Consider the following 19,987-nt stretch of genomic DNA (forward strand, 5'->3'; position numbering starts at 1 on the left):
CATATGTTACGGCAAACATGAGTCTGCTTTATAAGAGTCTTTTTCTTCTTTTCTCTGAAGATGATCTTTATATGGGCTGTGAGTGTCTTGTGTTCCGATTATCTTGGATTTACCATGCCTGTGAAATGAGCCTGACGTGGGAGTGTGTGTACATGTGTATGGATGTTCACCATTCCTCACGACATGGAGCTGGTGTTCGGCAAGGCAAGCTTCAAGGAGTCCTGGCACTGCTCCAGTTTTGTCTAGATGTGATTTCTAAGTTGAACTAGAAGATGTATCTGTGAAAATCTGGACATTTCCCAGCCCTGCACTTGAAGGAGTCTGGGAGCACTCTATACACTGAGCTTCTGCTCTGCAGTGTGTGTCTGTGTGAGCCTGCTGGTTTGGGATGTGTTTGTGTGACTGGTTCTGTGGTCTCAGTGTCAGCTGGGACATGCTCAAGAATGTTGTTGATTTTTTGGGATTTTTTTCCTGCTTTTCATCCCTAAAATTCCTACATTAGCTTTGGTTTTACTTTACTCAATATTGTAATTTGAAAAGCATATAAACAAAATGAAGCTTTATAAGAAGGTTGTTCCTATTTCTTTCATGTTCCTTATGCCTAGATTTTCCTTAATTGCCATCATTCCACATCTGTTTTTCAGTCCAGTAAATAAACTGGATTTAATATGATCTCTTTCCTTAAGTGAAGACCTCTTTAGCATGAAAAGAGAAAGATAAGTAGTATTAGCTAGCGTACATTGCAAGGAGAAATGTTAGGGTTTTTTTGTAAAAGGAGCACAAGATTGCATATTGCAGCTGTTGTAACCATTCATTGTTGATTCATCCCTGAAACTGGGATATATTGGCATAAGGTTGGCATTTTTTTGAGGAGGACAGGGAAGGATAATTATATCCCTTTTTAAAATATTTTTTTCCCTCTCTGTCCCTCAATTTTTGTATGCTTTCTGTTTTGACATTAATTTCTCTCGCTGTTAGCAGCAGAAGTGAATAATTTTTTCAGTAGTATTTTAAGCAATATCTAAAGTTTACTTGTATGTACTCAGTTCTCTTGTGTGTTCTCTTGATGGTGAGAGAGCACTGAAATAAGGAAAACTCCCTGTCTCTGTGCTGCTTCTGATACTTTTACTTCAGCCCCACCAACATCCACAGAACTCACTTGGAGAAGCCTAACAAGTTGTGATCTCTGTGGAACAAAACCGAGGCTGGCTGGTGGAGTGATGTAGAGCAGGTGTGCTCTTGTCTGTCTCAGTGTCCTTTTTGGCTTTGCAAGATGAACAATAGTTGCCATTAGATGTTGTCTGAAAATCCTGAGTACCTGGGCAAGCTCCTGGCTTACTGGGTAAGGTGAGGTTGCTGCTGTGGCATGTTGCCTGAGCAGTACCGTGCAGCTACAACAGAAGCGGGATGTCTCAGCATGCAGATGAGCCACTGTGTCTAGACATTCCATGATTATTTCTTTGCGCAATTCAGCATATAGCCAAATATCTTTACAAATAAACTAGACAGATATGAGCACAGTGCCCATATCCATGTGACAGCAAAAGCTGTTAACTGCATGTGCACTCTCCTCCATTCTCCCACCAGATTTAATCACACTGCTTGGTCATACCAATGACGTAAGACCCATTTCCTAACAACAGTGGGAAACAGCACTCCTGTGTGTTTATCATAAATCTAGGCAAGATTTCTGGACAACTCCCACTACTATACATCTCTATATATTTTTATCCATTTACAGAAGGATTTTTTTTTTCCCCATGTTCTTTTAAATAAATGTACTTCTGGGCAAACAGAATGTACCATGGTTGAATTTCACTTTTGTGTGTCAGTCAGTCTTTTGAGTATTGTGGTTTAATTTTCACAATTTATATTTGTTTGGTATGGACTGTGTAGACTGAGTTAGTCTAAGTTAAACTTGACTAAATTAATAGGATAATTTTCGGTGTTATCCTACCCTCAGCATAAGCTGAGGTTTGCCCAATGAGAGTGCTGCCTGATTGGAGCGGCAAGATTGCCATATCATGAGATATATGGGAAGCAAGACTTGAATCTGTAGAAATCCAGGCTTTGTGAGGTGTTTTTTTTTTGTCAGTATGTTTTCCCTAAATCATTAAGGTGTATTCAGGCTCTGCTTTCCAATTTTATCTAGGTAATTCTTAAGACTAGAATAAAAATAAGCTTGGTAAATCTTATACTTTGCTAAAATAAAATCTGATATGTTTATGTAGAAATACAAATGAGTGATGAGGAGACAGTGATGAAGTGCATATAGGAAGCTCTAGTACTGTCAGGTTTGTTTAGAAAAAAGGTATGCAGCCTTCTTTGTAACATTTCAAAGCATAATAATTCAGCTGCTCATTCTGATGTAGTGAGTGCATACATAAATCACCAGCACATTGTATCTTAAAGATGGCTTGCTTGTAGTTGTCTGTAGAACTTACTGCATGGTGACAGTTATAATTAATTACTTGACAGACTGAATGTCTTGGAGTACTTTGTCATAAACATGCACAGGTGGTGGGTAGTTGCACTTGAGGTGTTCAAGTATTGTCTGGTACATTGTAATATAAAAAGCAGAACTTGGTCCTCTTCCAAGATTTAAATTCTTCCTTGCCTTTCTGAAAAGTGAGAGGCAAAGAAAAGGTCATGCAATGTCTTCTCAACAATGTAACCTTCACCTATCACCTTGGACCATGAAATTCAAAGTGACTTTCCATCCTTTAGCTCCTGTTGATCCCATTGTCATGGAGAATGCTATCAGTATCTGCTTTTGGCAACTTCTGCAGCAGAGTTCAGCAGGACATTGTCAAATTTTGTGGAAAGATGTGTGTATGCGCACATACAATATAAATTTCTAATTTGGAAGAAAATACATAAATGATAAAAATCTGAAGTACTTGGTAGTAGGAAGCAGGGGATTCATGAGAAATTTTGACATGGTGAATATAAATGTGAATCTTCTTTGTCTAACCTGGACAGTAGTTCTTGCTTACATGATGTTTCCTTGCTATGCAATACTGCTTATGCATTCAGAAGATTTTCTGAGCCTTTCATAGGTCAGAAAAACACTGGAAAAAGATTGCAAGCGCTCACATTCATCTAGTACAGTCACTTTATAAAAGTGAGTAAACAGAGTGGAACAATGACTCGATTTTGCTTCATGTCTCTAATTAGGTTCAAAGGTGAACTGTTGATTGCTAGTGTATTTGTTCAGTGCAATAGCCATTCCAAATCAAAGAAATGAATGCTTAAATTGGATGGACTATTACTATTTTTTACTTCTGAAGTGAAGTACCTTTTTGTTTAAGTGTTGAGAGCAGGAAACTGCTATGTGATTCCTGCCTTGCTGTTTCAAATAAAAATAGCACTTGATTGATTAGCAATACCTACTTTGTTTCAATAAAGAAAAAAGCAAGATAAATTCTTGAATGTTTATATTCTCCTTGTTGTTCCTACAAAATAGATTACTGTCTTGAAGTGTTAATGATGCATCTTTTTTTCTTGAAAATGCCATTTGTATTGTTTTGAGGCATTACACAATAACCGTATTTTTTCTCTCAACCTTTCTGTTTTATGGAAATATGCAGTAATACTAAAGTTTTGTCCACCTGAATTTTGTTGTAGATTTCACTTGAGGCCAGGTTTCAGTCCAAGTTTTAGACATGTTTAATTTTGGTGACGCTTAGTGCACAAAAGGAGGTTTTTACAGTGAGAAATTTTCTCAAATTCAGATGTTCCATGATTCTTTGTAATTCTGTGACAAGTACTCATCCTAAGCTGCTAGTTCTTTTAAAGAATAGTTTTTGGGGTTTTTTTGGGTTTTTTTTTTTTTTTCCTGATGGATGCATCAAGGAGAGTGTGGCCAGCAGGTCAAGGGAGGTTCTTCCCCTCCTCTACTCTGCCCTGGTGAGGCTTCATCTGGAGTCCTGTGTCCAGTTCTGGGCATCCTTTTTTTCTATTGTAGCTAGCAACAGGACAAGGGGTAATGGGATGAAGCTGGAACACAAAAAGTGCCACTTAAATATAAGAAAAAACTATTTCACTGTGAGGGTGACGGAGCCCTGGCACAGGCTGCCCTGAGGGGTTGTGGAGTCTCCTTCCTTGGAGGTCTTCAAGACCCACCTGGACACATGTTCCTATGCAACCTGATCTAGGTGACCCTGCTTCTGCAGAGGGGTTGGACTAGATGATCTCTAAGGGTCTCTTCCAACCCTACTGATCTTTGATTCTATGATTCTTTCTGTTTGGTTCTTATTCACACTGTGTAGGTCAGTGCCTTACATTTCGAATTTATTGTCTTGAAAGACAGGCATTTTATAGTTGCTGGTAAGCTGTTTCCTCAAAATCTATTATTTTTCTTTTATATTTCCATATATCCTAGGAGCTTACAAGGTAGATCTGGGACCCCACTGTGCTAGGTTCTGCAGAAACGCTGAACAGAGGCAGTTGATGATACAGAGGCATGGTGACTAAAAGGTAGGTAAGAGACTGTATTTTATTCAGTGGCAATATAGTGATGCCATGTAGAGATTGTAAGATGCTGTTTGGAAAAATATTTGTGAGATGGCTTTGTAAACCATTATACATATTCTGCTTTTCCTCTGTATGCTAAGGAAATGTGAGAAATGGAAATGGGAGGAATGCAAGAAAAACAACCTACATTTCTTTGTTCTTCTCTTTTCTCTTAGACTATGCTTAGCTTTAAAAAAAGAAACTATGTTAAAATGGGAATGTTCGTTTGAAGAAAAATTGAAAGGGCAACTATAAGAGTAACATATTTGTAGATGGCAGAGACACTTATTTCAGATTGCTGTTTTGGAAGCTCCACTCAGTTGCTTACCATCAGTCTAAAAAAAGACCGGAAAAGGAAGCCTTTTCTTAGCTAAATGATAAGGTGGAGGAGACTACTGAAAACAAGAGGATGTCTTGAAAAAACTTGTGGCTGCGTTCACAGAAGAAAGTAGGACAAAAAATATCCTTATCAGTCTAAAAATAAGATTAAGAAATGCATTTTGCACCCATACCGGTAGCAGGAAGGTGCTGAAGAATCTGTGGGGCTGGCATATAATGACACTATTAAATGAGTGATCCGTGATAAAGCTGGAGCGGAAAACTAAATAATTATTGTGTATATGTGCTCACCACTGAAAAGCGTGGGATGGTTCCTGTTTTGGAACTCCTCTTATGAGAGGTTTGTGAGATTGCCTTTCTAATCTGGAAGCATTTGTAGGGGAGAATGTGGTACAAATATGTTCCAAATTTAACAGGTCCAGATGTAGCTTACCCAAGTTTTTAAGGAACAGAAGAGTGAAGCAGCTCAGCCTCTTGCTTTGAAGTGTCTCAGCAGTTGAGAACTTGGAAGATGTCTAATCTGATGCCATATTTTAGAAATCATTGGTGTGGATTCAGGAAGCCTAGAAACCAATAGACCTCTTTGTTTAAACTGAGTAGATTAATTAAAAAATTAGATTAGTATCTAATATAGAAAAGACGTTGGATAAATATGATGGAGATACTAAGAAAGAATTTATTTCTGTGAAAGAAAGCCTGTTGGAGAATTAGAATCGGGTTAATACTAGCCTTTACTTGAAGAGTGCCATTTTGGGAGTAGAAGCAGTAATTTAAGGAAAAAAAAAATCAGCTCTATACTTTAGTAGCAGTCAAAAAGCACATTTATATAAGGAGATGCTCTGAAAGGAGAGAGATCAAAATAGCATTAAGTCACTCTCCAGTTCTATTCTTTGTGTCTTAAATATGATGTAGTGTTCTGGTCTTCTTACCCCAGAACAAGCAGAGTAGAACTGCAAAAGGCTCAGAGAATGGCAACAGGAATGATGAAGGGCACCAGGGTGCAGAAGGCATCCATGGAGCAGCTTCCATTCAAGGACTAGCTTGATGAGAGACTCCAGACTGAAAGAGAGATAGTGGCCAGATGCTAATGCTGATGTCTATAAAATCATAAGAACTATGAGGTGTGTGAGTAGGAGATGAATACTCAGTGACACCTTATTTTTGTATTAGGAGATGTTGGGTGAAATAGGCAGGAAGCAGTTTCATAGGATTTTTAGTTTGTGTGGTATGTAAGTCGGTTCTGAAATTCCTTGTTGTGCAAGCTGCATGGTATAAAGAGCTGCTGAAAAAAATTGGAAAAGGAGGAAGGAAAAAAGACAGATAAGAAAAAGGTGATAAAGGTACTACCTCTAGATAAGGAAGTTATTGAGCTGCAAGTTGTGGGAAGCTGTGCAGTAAGTGCTTTAGGGAGAGTAGAAGAGACTGTTTCTGCATAACTGCTCTGGTTTTCATGTTCCTTAGACATCTGCCCTTAGATGCTCCTGGAAACAGGGTAGTGGGTCAGGCTGGATATTTAATCTGAGTCAATTTGGTTAATCCATTTAGGCTAAACATATAGCTTGGCCCACTGTGGCAGTTCTTACACATACTTTTATAAATAGTAAGGTTGCAGGATGCAGCCCCAGAAGAGAACTCTGTAGATAAGACTATTTTTAAAGTATTAAGCTGTTATGTAACTTGAGGTCTCTCACTGAGCTCAGAGACTTTTTCCTCATTGTAAGATAAATTATTTTTATCATATTTTGGCACTTGACAAATTACAAGTTAAATCCATCTTAATATGTTCAAGGTGTTTCACTGAGAGTTCAATTTGTAGCCAAAAGATCTCTTTTTTTTTTTTTTCCTACTCTGTTCCTTGTACAGCCAGAAGTGCCTGTTAGAGAACAAGGAATTACCAAAACACCTTTCCCACTACCTAAATCCTAGTGACACCCATTTCTGTAGAGATGGTAGGCCTTGGGGGTAGAGAGATAAACAAGATGAACTAACAAAGCCTTGAGGGAATACAAAGACAATGAGAAAAGAGTGCTGAATTTGGAGATATTTTTGTGTTTGTGAATTAGCTTGAGAGGTAAAATTTTGGAGTTAACATTATGGTTATTAAGGAGGCAAGGCTATAAGTGACAGGGCTGCATAATGATAGTAGTTGAAATGGCTAAAACAGATGAGAGGGTCATGGGAGAAGATTAATGGAAAATAAGTAAATCAAAGTGAAGAAATTGAATGGGAAAAGGTAAGCAAGGTTGAGAAACTACTGAAGAATGTTATTAAGAGTTAACAGGATTTTAGGAGTTTAGATAGTAGCAAATACTGGGAATGGAAGAGAATGTCTGGCTTTCAATCAGTGGTTTATGGACCTGAGATGGACGAATTCGTGAAAGTAGTAACAAGCGTTTAAATTTCCTATACCAGTGTCTGCACTTCCTCTAGGAAGTTTTCCAAGAGGACTTGAAATAAAAAAACACAGGAGGGGTGAACAATATTTTTATTAGATTGGAGAGGGTAATTGCTCTTGGTAATAATTAATTTTGTTAAAATAGTAGCAAAACCAAGACTAACATAGCTGAAATTGGGAGTAAAAGGCTTTTTAAGTGACATTGTCAAAACTTGCAAAGACAAAAATGACATGACTATTTCAATTAGTGATGTACAGAGTCCTGAGGAAAGAGTATTTTTCTTGCTGGAAGTGGGAATACAAGGATGTGGAGGGGAATTGCAGTATAAGAGCAGTTACAAGGGAAAAAAAACCGAGGAATATAAGGTAGGATGTTACTAATTAAAAGTATTGCTTAGGTCAGCCATTTGGCTACCCACCTAATTCTTTGAGCTCATCCATCTGTGAAGAAGGGTCTGTCCTTGTGGCCCTTATAACTCTCTGATGTCTTCCTTTAGCATGATGTGTTCTATGGTAGGAGGTTTTCCTTTGTGCCAGGCTTGGGGAATTTTAACAAAGGAAGCATAACAATGAAAGGCTACTAGTAATAGTAGTAGTAGTGGTTGTTTGTTAAAAGGAACCTGCCTTGCTTCAAAGAAGCAATAGTAATTTCAGAATGGAATGAAGGAGCTTCATTTTCCTTCATAAGGTTTGTGCCATAACTAGGACCACTGAGCTGCAAACACTTTTGTCCCAAAGTGATGAATTGTGCTGTACTTGACTCTGGACCTGAATTGAAGGAGGATCAGAGAGGAATGGAGGAGGTCATTGTGTGTAATTGAAAGATCCTTTGTTTCTAGCTTCAGAGAGTGAATCTCTTCCCATTAAAGCCTGATGTTAAATCTCTGAGATTAATGGCATCTAGAAGCAGGATTTTAACACCTGGTGTGAAACTAATTGGTCTTTGATTTATAATTTTAGTCTCTTTTGGTTTTACTTTTTTTTTTTCCTTTTTTTTCCTTTTCCTTGAAAATCTGGTTGAGAATGAGCAACTTCCTCCCACTGGTACAAGTGCCCTCCTCCAGGTCACACTTCTGCAGAAGAGGTACTGCATTTAAGTATTCCAGATATCTCTCAATTGCCTGAAGTCTCATGGGTTGCTTTCTTTTGTCTTTATCATCAAAAGTGTCACAATAAAAATTCATAGAAAATGGTACTGTTTTGAGTCTCTTTAAGTTGTCTATGTTGATACAGGTTCAGTGTATTTTATTTTTTCCCCACATGACAGATTTTTGTACTTCAAGTGTGTATATTTATGCAGTGTGTATAATCTGTTTGCTCTGGAAGCCCTTTCTGCAACACCACTGCAAGCAGTTAGAATAATTTTACATTGAGCTTCAGGTCACATCTTTATAAAATATGGTGGAATCCTGTGCTGGAAAACATGCAGGATTGAGAGCCCTGGAAATTGAAATTTCTGTTTATCCACAGACTAGATAACACAACCTAACTGGAGCACACACTGTATTATGGCAGTATGACTGATGATTAACCTAATGAGGTGACCTCTGGTTCAGTTATTTATTATTTACAGAGCACTGAAGGTTGGCAAAGACTCCACACAGTGAAAGCATCAGGTTTCAATTTTTACTTTCAATATCCTTGTACATTATATATTTATTCCATGATAAATACAAATTTATGTCTTTAAAAAAGCCAAGGCTCTGTGGTGAAAAGCAGACAAGAAACCTGTTCAAGTCTTGGTGTAAGTGTGAAGCTTTTTAAGAGTCCCATGATGGAGAACTTTAGAATCTGTTTTCTTTTAAAATTAAAACTAGCCTCTTTGCTTCTTTTAGAATAACTGTTTCTGAAGTGATGGGAAGTACAGGGCTACTCATAGTCATGGAGAGACCTTTCTTCTTTATCTGTAACCTATCCTTCTCATCAGATATCAGTGCATCCCAAGCAGAAAGACAGATTTCTGTATCTGTAAGAAAATGGGTAAATGAGTTGGTGGTCTGGCTTGCCATGAATGCATTGGTTGGCAGGTCTGCAGCTCAAGGTGAGCTAAGGGTTGAACTTACAAATATGCCATCCCCCTTGCTGATGAGGAATAAGTGACGTTTTGGGATACCTTATACCAGTAGATGTTCATAGCCTGGGTTAGCCAGCACATAGCTCAGGCCTTAGAAGGCTCTGCAGAGTATTGAAGGAAGGGGAGAAGGAAGCTGGGCTCCAGTGGAGGATGGGTAAAAAGGGCAAGATCTGTGTGTGGCAGGAGATGCAGTGTGATCTAATGAGTACAATTTCTTTCAGGCTTTACCCTGCCTATGTATAGCAGGTATGAAAGTCTTAAAAATGCAGCTGATGGTTGCTGTTGCTTTGAGATGGGAGAGGTCTTGAGAAGATAGTGCCAGTCGTGACTGAGAACATGGATCTGTTGGTTGAGGCATGCTGTCTGTCAGCTGATACTGCATTAAGCTATGATACAACCAGCTGCCATGAAAATCTAGCTCCCAAGCAATCTAGGGTCTTTACTCAGGGTGTGATGTTGGAACAGAGACGTAGACTTGATATGGGAGAAGATGAAGGAAGGGTAGGCCAACAAAGGTAAGTGGAGGCTACACTGGTCTACCTGGGGGAATGCCTTTGCTTGTTGCTATGGGCTATTGTCTAAGTGAGCGTGTGATCTTCCCAACCACTTTTATGACATTCATCTGTGATGCATCAGCATGTTGATGTTGTGGTGTTATGAGTTTGTGTGAAGCCAATGGAGAGTAATGAGAAAGGGACTATAATGATGGTTCCTGTAAGAAGTTGCTCAAAACTTTCCCTGGATCTAAGTCAAACTGACCTTTGGGCCTGAGCCAGTGAGGCAGCTCCACGATCACTTTTTAAGAAGAAGATGGAAGAAGAGGATTCTTTCTTTTCTGGGTGATGGAAGTAGTTGGATGAGTGAGAGGTGACCATGTGGACCCCAAGGTCAGTGCGGGAAGAGGAGATGTACTGGAGCAGAGACTCCCCTGCATCTTGTGGTGAGAAGGTAACTGTCTCTCTGCAACCCATGGAGGGTGATAGTAGAGCTATCTACCAGCAGCTTATGAAGGAGCCCATACTAGGAGTGGTGCCTGTGCCCAGAGGAGGCCATAACATTGTGAGAGGGTGGTGTTGCAGCAGAAGGTGCCCAGAATGCTGCTGGCTGCGGAGGAATTCCATGTTGGAGGAGTTTCTGAGGAGCTGTAGCCCTTTGGAAGGACTCATGCCAGAGAAGTTCATTAAGGACTGCATCCCGTGGGAGGGACCCTGCATTGGAATAGGGGAACAGTGTGAGGAGTTATCCTCCTCTGAGAAGAAAGATGTGGCAGAGATCATCTGTGAGGGACTGACCACATTCCCCATTCCCTGCCCCCTGCACTGCTGAGGGGGAGGAGGTACAGATATCGGGAGCAGGGAGCTGAGCCTGGAGAGAAGGAAGAGGTGAGAAAAGGAGATGCTAAAGTACTGATTGTATTTTTCTCATCTTCCTTTTTGGTTTTGTTTTTTTTTAACTTTCTGTCTCTTCTGTTTCTAGTTGGTAGTAGATTAAACTCTACTTATTTTCTTCTCTAAATCAAGTCAGTTTTGCCCAAAACTGTAATTGGTAGTGAGCACTCCCTGCCCCCTTTTCTTGATCCACAAGGCCCTTGGGTATCTTTTCTCCTGACACCTTGCTCGGGCCTCTGCCATGCTATGGAAGGTAGGGGAGGTATAAAGGTGGGTGAGCAAGAGGATGCAGGCTGCTTCGTTGCCAGCTGGCTTGAACCGTGACGTGATTATTTGTTTATCCTAGGAAAGGAATCACAGAATCTTAAAGTTTGTAAGGGACCTCGAAACATCATCTAGTCCAATCCCCCTGCCAGAGCAGGACCACCTAGAGTAGGTCACACAGGAACTCATGCAGGTGGGTTTTGAATATCTCCAAAGAAGAAGACTCCACAAACCATCTGGGCAGCCAGTTCCAGTGCTCTGTCACCCTCACAGTGAAGACGTTTTTCCCTGTGTCCTCAGTATTGGACATCACTGAGAAGAGCCTGGTTCCATCTTCCTGACACTCACCCTTTATGTATTTGTAAATATTAATGAGATCACCCATCAGTCTCCCTTTCTGCAAGCTAAAGAGTCCCTGCTCCCTCAGCCTTTCATTGTAAGGGAGAAGCTCCACCGCCTTCATCGTCTTGGTGGCCCTGTGCTGAACTCTCTCCAGCAGCTCCCTGTCCTTCTTGATGTCTGCATTCATTATTTTGAGGAATGCAATATGTGAGGATATAAAAATGTATGGAAAGGAGCGCAAAAGTGTGTGTAGATCATACTATACAGCTTTTGGGTATAGCTTTTGGTGGTCTCAGACAACACTAGGTAAGAATGTTCTAATCAAAGGCCATCCAGCCTTGCCAGATGGTCTGCTGGAGAGCTGGCACAGTGGGGAGGGAGGTTATCCACAGGTTATTAGTATGACACCAGTGAGTGTACTGTGTGGCACAAAATGAAGGCTTTATCAGGAAGTTTCCCTTTAATTGCCAGTGGGGGGTACTAGAAAATTTGCGTAGAAGCAAAACAGCCTAAGAAAGCTGAAACAGTGCCTTTATCTTTGGAAAACAAGTTCTAAGGGAAGATGTAATCATCTTACATGTTTCTATTTATGAGTTCAAGGTGACTTTGACATATTTGATCTCTGAATCTTAGATTCCTCAAAAGGAGGAGCATAAGATATGTTTCAATGTATGCAGTTTCCGCATATATACTCTGTGTTTGTAAGATTCCAAAGTGATAAATGAAAGCTGACAGCTACAAAGCTACAGAAGTCTAAAGTGATTTTGGATATGATGGAGACATCAGTGACACTTCATGTAATTTTTTCATTGACTGATGGAAACTATCAGCCACTGAGAAGCCACTGGGAAAGTTGTCACCAAACAAATTGGATTTTCACAATGTCGTTAGTTTGTGAAATAACCTCATGGAATAGATTTTAACCCGAAAGTTCTTAAATGGAAATCTTTATAAAGAACATCATCATTAACAATGAGATAAAACACGAAAGTGTAAAGAAATTAAAATAACTTTTTTAAGGGAATACTTCAGACATGGAAAAAAACACAGTATTTGAGACACATACACAGAGCAGCACAGTGTGTGCTCTGTGAAGAAGCTTCTGTGTATTGAAGCAAATATGTCAGGAGCCATTTCTCATTTAACCTTAGGTTATTTGACATCTCCTTATTTATTGTTTGACAGCTTCCTTGGATGCATTGCACTAGATAGTACAATTTTTGTTGTGTCAAGTTTTACTCCTTTTAAGCAGACTTAAAAATAGAACTTCAGTTTTTAACAGTTATGTTGGAGGAAGAAAATAAAACTACGATTTATTCTCTTTAGAAGGATTTTATTTGACCTTTTTTTTTTCTCTTCTCTGTCAGGCCATATCTTAGGCTCTAGAGAAAAAAAAAAAAAGACAGTTTCTATTGATAGGAATTCAAGCATGTGCAGGGTTGTTCCCCACATGTGTGTAACCTTTGTATATAAATTGGAGTTACTGAAACATGGTGGGACATCTCTCATGGCTGGAGCACAGCCATGGCACGCTATGTATTATTTAGGAAAGACAGGCCAATGAGGAGAGGAGGTGGAATTGCTTTCTACATGAGAGAGCAATTAAAGTGCATTGAGCTCTGCCTGGGTGTGGATGAGGGGCAGGTGGGTGAAAATTAAGGGGCAGGGTAATGTAGATAATGTTGTTGTGGGAGTTTGCTATGGGACACCTGATCAGGAGGAGGAAGTGGATGAGGCCTTCTGCAAATGGCTGAAAGCTGCCTCACAGTCACATTCCCTGGTCCTTATGAGGGACTTCAACTACCCTGATATTTGATGGAAAAAACACATAGCCAAGTGCACACAGTCCAGGAGATTCCTACAACATGTTGATGACAACTTCCTGTCACAGGTGGTCAAGGAACCAAAGGAGGGGTGGGCTGCTGGACCTTGTGCTGACAAATAAGGAGGGTCTGGTTAGGGATGTGAAGGTTGGAGGCAACCTTGGCTGAAGTGACCATGAGAGGGTGGAGTTCAAGATCCTGTGTGGAAGAATCAGGACAACAAGCAAGATTGCAACCCTGGATTTCAGGCGAGCTGACTTTGGCCTCTTCAAAGACCTGCTTGGAGGAGTCTCATGGGCTAGGATCCTAGATGGTAGAAGTGCCCAAGAGAGGTGGTTGATCTTCAAGTGCCACTTCCTTCAAGCCCAGAATCAGCGTGTCCCCACATGTAGAAAAGCAGGAAAAGAGACATGAGGCCTCCATGGATGAACAAAGACCTGCTGGAACAACTCAGGGAGAAAGCAGCCATCTAAGAGAGGTAGGAAAAGGGCCTAATTTCTTGAGAAGAGTATAGGAACATTGCCAGAGCATGCAGAGGTGCAACCAGGAAGGCTAAAGCCCTTTTAGAACTAAACCTGGTCAGGAAAGTTAAGGAGAACAAGAAGGGTTTTTCATGTACATCAGCAACAAAGGGAATATTAGGGGGAATGTGGGTGCACTGCTGAACACAGAGGGTACCCTTGTGACACAGGATGCAGAGAAAGCTGAACTATCAAATTGCCTTCTTTGTTTCCATCTTTATGGCCAAAGCTGGCTCTCGGGAAGCCCAGTCCAGCAAGGATATCCCCTTGGTGGATGAGGAAGAAGTTTAAGATTTGTTGGACAAGCTTAATGCTCCTAAGTCAATGGGACTGGATGGGATGCATCTGGGAGTGCTGAAGGAGCTGGCTGATATGATTGCTAAGCTGCTCTCCATCATTTCTGAACATTCATGGAGGATAGGCGAGGTGCCCGAGGACTGGAGAAAGGCCAATGTCAGTCCAATCTTCAAAAAAGGCAAGAAGGGAGGACCCAGAAAACTACAGGCTGGTCAGCCTCACCTCCATCCTTGGAAAGATGATAAATGTTGTTAATAAGCAGGGGGAGTCAACGTGGATTCACTAAGGGGAAATCTTATTTGACCAACCTGATTACCTTCTATGAGGACATAACTGACTGGCTAGATGAGGGGAGAGCAGTGGATGGCATCTACTTTGACTTCAGCAAGGCTTTTGACACTGTCTCCCTTAACATCCTCATCAGAAAGCTCAGGCAGCATGGCTTGGATGAGTGGATGGTGAAGTGGATTGAGAGCTGGCTGAATGACAGAACCCAGAGGGTGCTGATCAATGGCACAGAACCGACTTGGAGGCCTGTCGCCAGTGGAGTTCCACAGGAATCAGTTCTGAGTCCAGTTTTATTCAACATCTTCATCAATGACCTGGATGAGGGGACAGAGCAAGTACCCTCAGCAAGTTCCCTGATGACACCAAACTGGGAGGACTGACTGATTCCCCAGAAGACTGTGCTGCCATTCAGCAGGATCTTAGTTGGCTTGAGAGTTGGGCAGAGAGGAACCTCATGAGGTTCAACAAGGGCAAGCGCAGAGTCCTGCACCTGGGGAGGAACAACCCCATGCACCTGTACAGACTGGGGACTGACCTGCTGGAGAGCAGCTCTGCAGAGAGAGACCTGGGAGTCCTGGTTGACAATAAACTAACCTCATAGCCAAGAAGATCAATGGCTTTCAGGGATGCATCAAGAAGAGTGGCCAGCAGGTCGACGGACTTTCTACTCCCCCTCTACTCTGCCCTGGTGAGGCTTCATCTGAAGTCCAGTTCTGGGCTCCCCAGCTCAGGAAAGACAGGGAACTTTTAGAGCCCACCACAGGGCCACCAAGTTGTTCATGGAACTGAAGCATCTTTCATACGAGGAAAGGCTGTGGGAACTGGGGCTGTTCAGTCTAGAGAAGAGGGGACTGACGGAGGATCTTGTTATAAAAGGTGTATGTCAAGAGGATGGCTGACACTTTTTTCTGGTGTCTCAAGTGACTAGATAAGGGGTAATGGGAAGAAGCTAGAATATAAAAAAGTGCCATTTAAACATAAAGAAAAACTTATTTGCTGTTCAGGTGAGGGAGGCCTGGTACAGGCTGCCCATGGAGGGTATGGAGTCTCCTTCTCCAAAGGTTTTCAAAACGCGCCTGGACATATTCCTGTGTGGCCTGATCAAGGTGAATCTGCTTTAGCAGTGGGATTAGACTAGATGATCTATAGAGGTCCCTTCCAACTCCTAACATTCTGTGACTCTATGATTTCCGCAAAGGAAACACTGCTTGAAGAACAGTGGCCAAAGTGAACCAACAAGTTTGTAAAAATGCTTCGGGTATCATTTATCATGTCATGGGAATGTCTGCCTCATTAGTGGGGCATACCAGCAGGAGACCACAGTTTCCTTCAGCAAGCACCAGCCCACCAAACAAAAGAGCACCACAAGCAGTGTAGAGGCAAGAATAAAGGTAGTCCAACCAGTGCAGGCAAAAAAAAATTAGCTGGGAAGAGGGAAGTTTTATCAGCTGAGGGGAGATAAAGGTTAGAGTTGAATGAAAAACTTATGTTAAACCTTGAGGGTATATAAAGGGTAGTTTTGAATGACTGCAAGATTAAAAAAAACAGATAAAAAGGAGGTAATATGAAATAATGCAAGTTTAGCTGATATATTCAATACAAATGGAGAAATGACAACACAGAGATAGGAGCTATCCAGATTGAATAATTAAGAGAAGATCATCACATCACAGATTATCACTGTAGCCATCTAGACATACTTTTTTATATTTGTAAACTATAAATTTGTACATTGATGGAAGAGAAACCATAGGAGGACAGTTATAGAAGACAGGATGAGGGGACAGACTTGCTCTGTCCCCTGATCCAGGTCATTGATGAAGATGTTGAACAAGACTGGCCCCAGAACGCATCCCTGTGGAACTCCACTGGCCACAGGCCTCCAACTTGATTCTGTGCCATTGATCACCACCCTCTGGGTTCTGTCATTCAGCCAGTTCTCAATCCACTTCACCATCCACTCATCCAAGCCACACTGCCTGAGCTTTCTGATGAGGATGTTATGAGAGATAGTGTCAAAAGCCTTGCTGAAGTCAAGGTAGGTGACATGCACTGCTCTCCCCTCATCTAGCTAGCCAGTTATGCCATCAGAGAATCGCAACTATTGCAGCTCTTTCAGCAGTGCAGGAGAGCTAACTTTGATGGATTCATCTGTAATAAGTTGTCACCATCAACTATAAATATTAGCAGGCTTTTGGCAGAATGTCACTATAAATTTAAAGATTGATTTTTGAATGTGTTAGTCAATGACAGCTGATGGGTGACTACCTCTTGCAGATCTTAAAATTCACTGTGAAACTGAATGGCAATATTAAAAAAAAATGAGGGAACTCAGTAATCAGTTTGTTAATTGAAACTGACTCTCACTTTATTAGAACACAAATTAGAATATGCTATTCTGCCACATATCAAACAGTCTGCATTGCTGGGTCCAGTGATGAGGCACAATAGTGTATGGCTGGATCATTTCACTGAAGGAGCTCTGGAGCCTCCAGTATGATCCTGATGTTTAACAAGGTCAGCCCATTACAGAAAAAAGCACTGAGCTTACATCATAGGAAAGGTCATTGTCCTGGTTTTGGCCCAGCTGGAAACAAAGGACCACAACAGCCACTCAGTCACTCCTCCCTCTCTCAGCAGGACAGGGAAGAGAAATGTAAGCAAGAGCCTTTGGAACTCCATAAGGGCAGGGAGGGGCTCACTTACCACGTATGGTCCTTCAGGAAACAGACAAGACTATTCGGCTTGGGGAAGAAAAAATTAATCTGTCACCAACAAAAAACTTAACAAACAGAAAACATATCCAAGTGAAAGCAAAACAGAGTAGGACGATGATGAAGGGTACGACCAGCCCTTTAAGATCCCCCTGTCTCCACCTCTCTCCTCTTCCTGGGCTCAGGCACCAGGTCCTGGTGTTTTTACCTCCTCCTCCACTCAAGGGTTCAGGGGATCAGGGAATGGGGATTTCAGTCAGTCCTTTCCCAATGGCTCGCACTGTTTGTCTCTCCTCATGGCAGATGGACTCCTTGCCAGCCCTCCCTGCTCCTACACAGGACCCTTACACACTGGGCACCCCTGCACGGGCCTCTCTGACATGCGTTCATCCTGAGGGCTGCAGCTCCTCTCCGCTTCCTGTGGCACGAGGTCTGCAACACTCGTCCCCTGTGGCACGGAGTTCTCCTGGAGCTTCAGGGACTTTCATTCCTGCCATTGCCCTCCGTGGGTTGCATGGGGACAGCTGCTCTCACCACAGGCTGCAGGGGGGGTCTTGGGTCCATTGTTCCTTCTCCCTTCCTCACTCGCTGACTTTGAGGTCCACATGCTTGCCTCTATCCTTGTCCCATGCTTCCACCTCCTCCTAGGCACAACAAGTTTCTGTCTGGATTAGCCTGGCTGGGTTGGAGGTGAGTACAACTCAAAGCTGGGGGAAGTTTTGGGAACTGATTATGTGGGCAGCACAGCCTCCTCTGTTACGAAGCAAAAAGCAGCTCCACAGAAACCCATCACATTAATGTATTCCAGTATTATGACTCTGTGAGTGCTGATACCCTTTCCCTCAATTTGTCCACATGCTTATTAGCAATACACAACAGCATGGACATTTTTTGCTCAAGAGGAAATAAATTATCAATTTTTACTGTTTTGCAAACCAAGAAGTAGAGTAAAACATCTAGGGGACATGGAATGAGTCTCCAACAGCAAATTACATGAGCAGCATCAGCGAGGGTAGAGACTAATGTGCATGTAAAGGAACCTTGGACTTACTTATGGATGCAGGTACCCAGAACCAGTCCTGAAACTGGCATCTTTTAACCATGGCAAGCTCTGCTGTTTGTATGCTCTTGTTGATAAATATGCAAAGTTCGGTTCATTACTCACTGAAAGTGAAGTTAAACTGACACATATAGAATCATCAAAGATAATTATTTGAAAGCATCTTTACTGCTAGACAGCTACAGTTAGGTTTTTTTTTTGATCAAACAACAACAAAAAATTTATCTTATAATTCAGAGGTCAAGTGTACTTCCAACATTGTGTATTTTAAGTGATCTAGAAATATTGACATCCTTATTATCTCATTTGAATTATTTCACATGACTTCAGCACCTGGAGAGAATAATCTCTAAATGGATCTGCTTGGACTTAGCAGTACAGTTACAGGCCTTGCATGCTTAGCTGTTAACATTTTTTCTCTTTAGCTGTTCTCTTTTTCTCTTATTGACTCAGCTAAAATAGAAAATTGCTTTTTTTTTTCCTTATCAAGTAATGTTGATGGAGAAACTAAATACTACATTTATAAAAAATAATACCTTCACTTAATAAGCTTCATTTATCTTTATAGTTGTCCTTAGCAAGCTAGATTGAAAAAAAGTGTATGAGGGGTATATATATAAAAGTATATACCTATATATATACATTTTTATATATATATTTCTCTCTGTATATAAATTTAAATATATACATCTATTTCTATACATATAGAAATAAAATAATATATTGAAATAGATTACATTTTAGAATTCTGCTTTATTTTCTTTTTCCATCTTCACATTGTTTTACAGACTTATAAAATGCAATTCTTCAGAAGTCTAGTTAAAGATCTTTGCTAGAAAACCTCTATAAATAATATAGATAAATGTGCTGGTTCCCAAAGGTATAGCAATATAGTATAGTATAGCAAAAGATAGTCAGTGTCACCACTGTTGATATGTTCTGAAGAGTATTGACTTGACCATTACGTTTCATTGTAGAGAGAAATTTGCTTATGGAAATTATACAGAGATGAAAGAAACTAGCTTAAACTTTTAATGTCTAGGATTCTCTTGGCTTTTGTGTCTTACGCTCTAGGTGAACCATCATTTCTTGACACAAAGGTTTAACTTTTAGTAAGAAGAAGGACCTGTTTCAGGAGAAACTCCTTTGCTTGTTTTGAGACTTGTTACTCAGTTGCAGTTTTTTAGAGCTGCCTGAGTACCAAGTTCAGGTGGTGCCTCCACAGGCTTGCTCTTATATCTGGTATCTCAGGCAGAGATGGGACTTGTGCAGTGGTCCTTACTTAAGGATGTGAATGAGGGAGCAATCTAATCCCTGAAAATTCTGTGGAGAAAGACTTGGTTTTGAAGGCTTTTCTAAGATGTCTGTTCATGCTGTGGGTACATGCTGAAGGTGTATGTTTTGTGAGGGTGGTTTTTGGAGAGGGATGGGAGTGTGTAGTTCTTGGGGAGTTCATGGGTTTTTTATTTGTGTGTCCTGGCCCTTTTTTTGCCTGTTTTTTTGTTTGTTTTGAGGTGTTTGTTGTTTGGTTTTTTCATTTGTTTTGGGATTTGTTACTTTGTTTTGGTTTTTTTTTTTTCTTTTTCTCTAGCAGTGTATCAGGTGCAATCTCCAGACTCCTTTCTATGCATACCATAGTGTAATGAAGTGGATAGTGAAATCCTGTTTCTCCAAGTTGCTCAGCTGACTTAAACTTGTCCTTTTCTTATACAAGAAATTGTGATGAGATTTCTGTCTTCTACCTTGATTTAATATCGTCTTATCTGATCAAGGTCTCTGAAGACTTTCTGAGTAACTGCAAGTAAGCTATTTTCAGTTCCCCATAATGTATGTCATACATTTAAATTTATGCATCTAAAATAATTAATACACTTAATACAATAGCACAATACATTTAAACAGGTAACAGTCAACTTAGAGAGAAACCATTACTCTTTTTCTAAACATATATTATCAGAAGTGTGTTC

The 19,987-nt window shown here is 40.8% G+C and overlaps 1 protein-coding gene across 1 annotated transcript in view; it reads left to right on the plus strand.

Moving 5' to 3' along the window:
• Positions 1-19,987, plus strand: part of SEMA5A (semaphorin 5A) — a 320,602-nt gene that overhangs the window by 59,696 nt on the left and 240,919 nt on the right. The window contains exon 2 of the mRNA XM_061995060.1: positions 4,385-4,479. The gene's annotated coding sequence lies outside the window, so the exon portion shown is untranslated. The remainder of the gene's footprint in view (positions 1-4,384; positions 4,480-19,987) is intronic.

The sequence above is a fragment of the Colius striatus genome, chromosome 4 (genome assembly GCF_028858725.1).
Source record: "Colius striatus isolate bColStr4 chromosome 4, bColStr4.1.hap1, whole genome shotgun sequence".
Classification (NCBI taxonomy): Eukaryota; Metazoa; Chordata; class Aves; order Coliiformes; family Coliidae; genus Colius; species Colius striatus.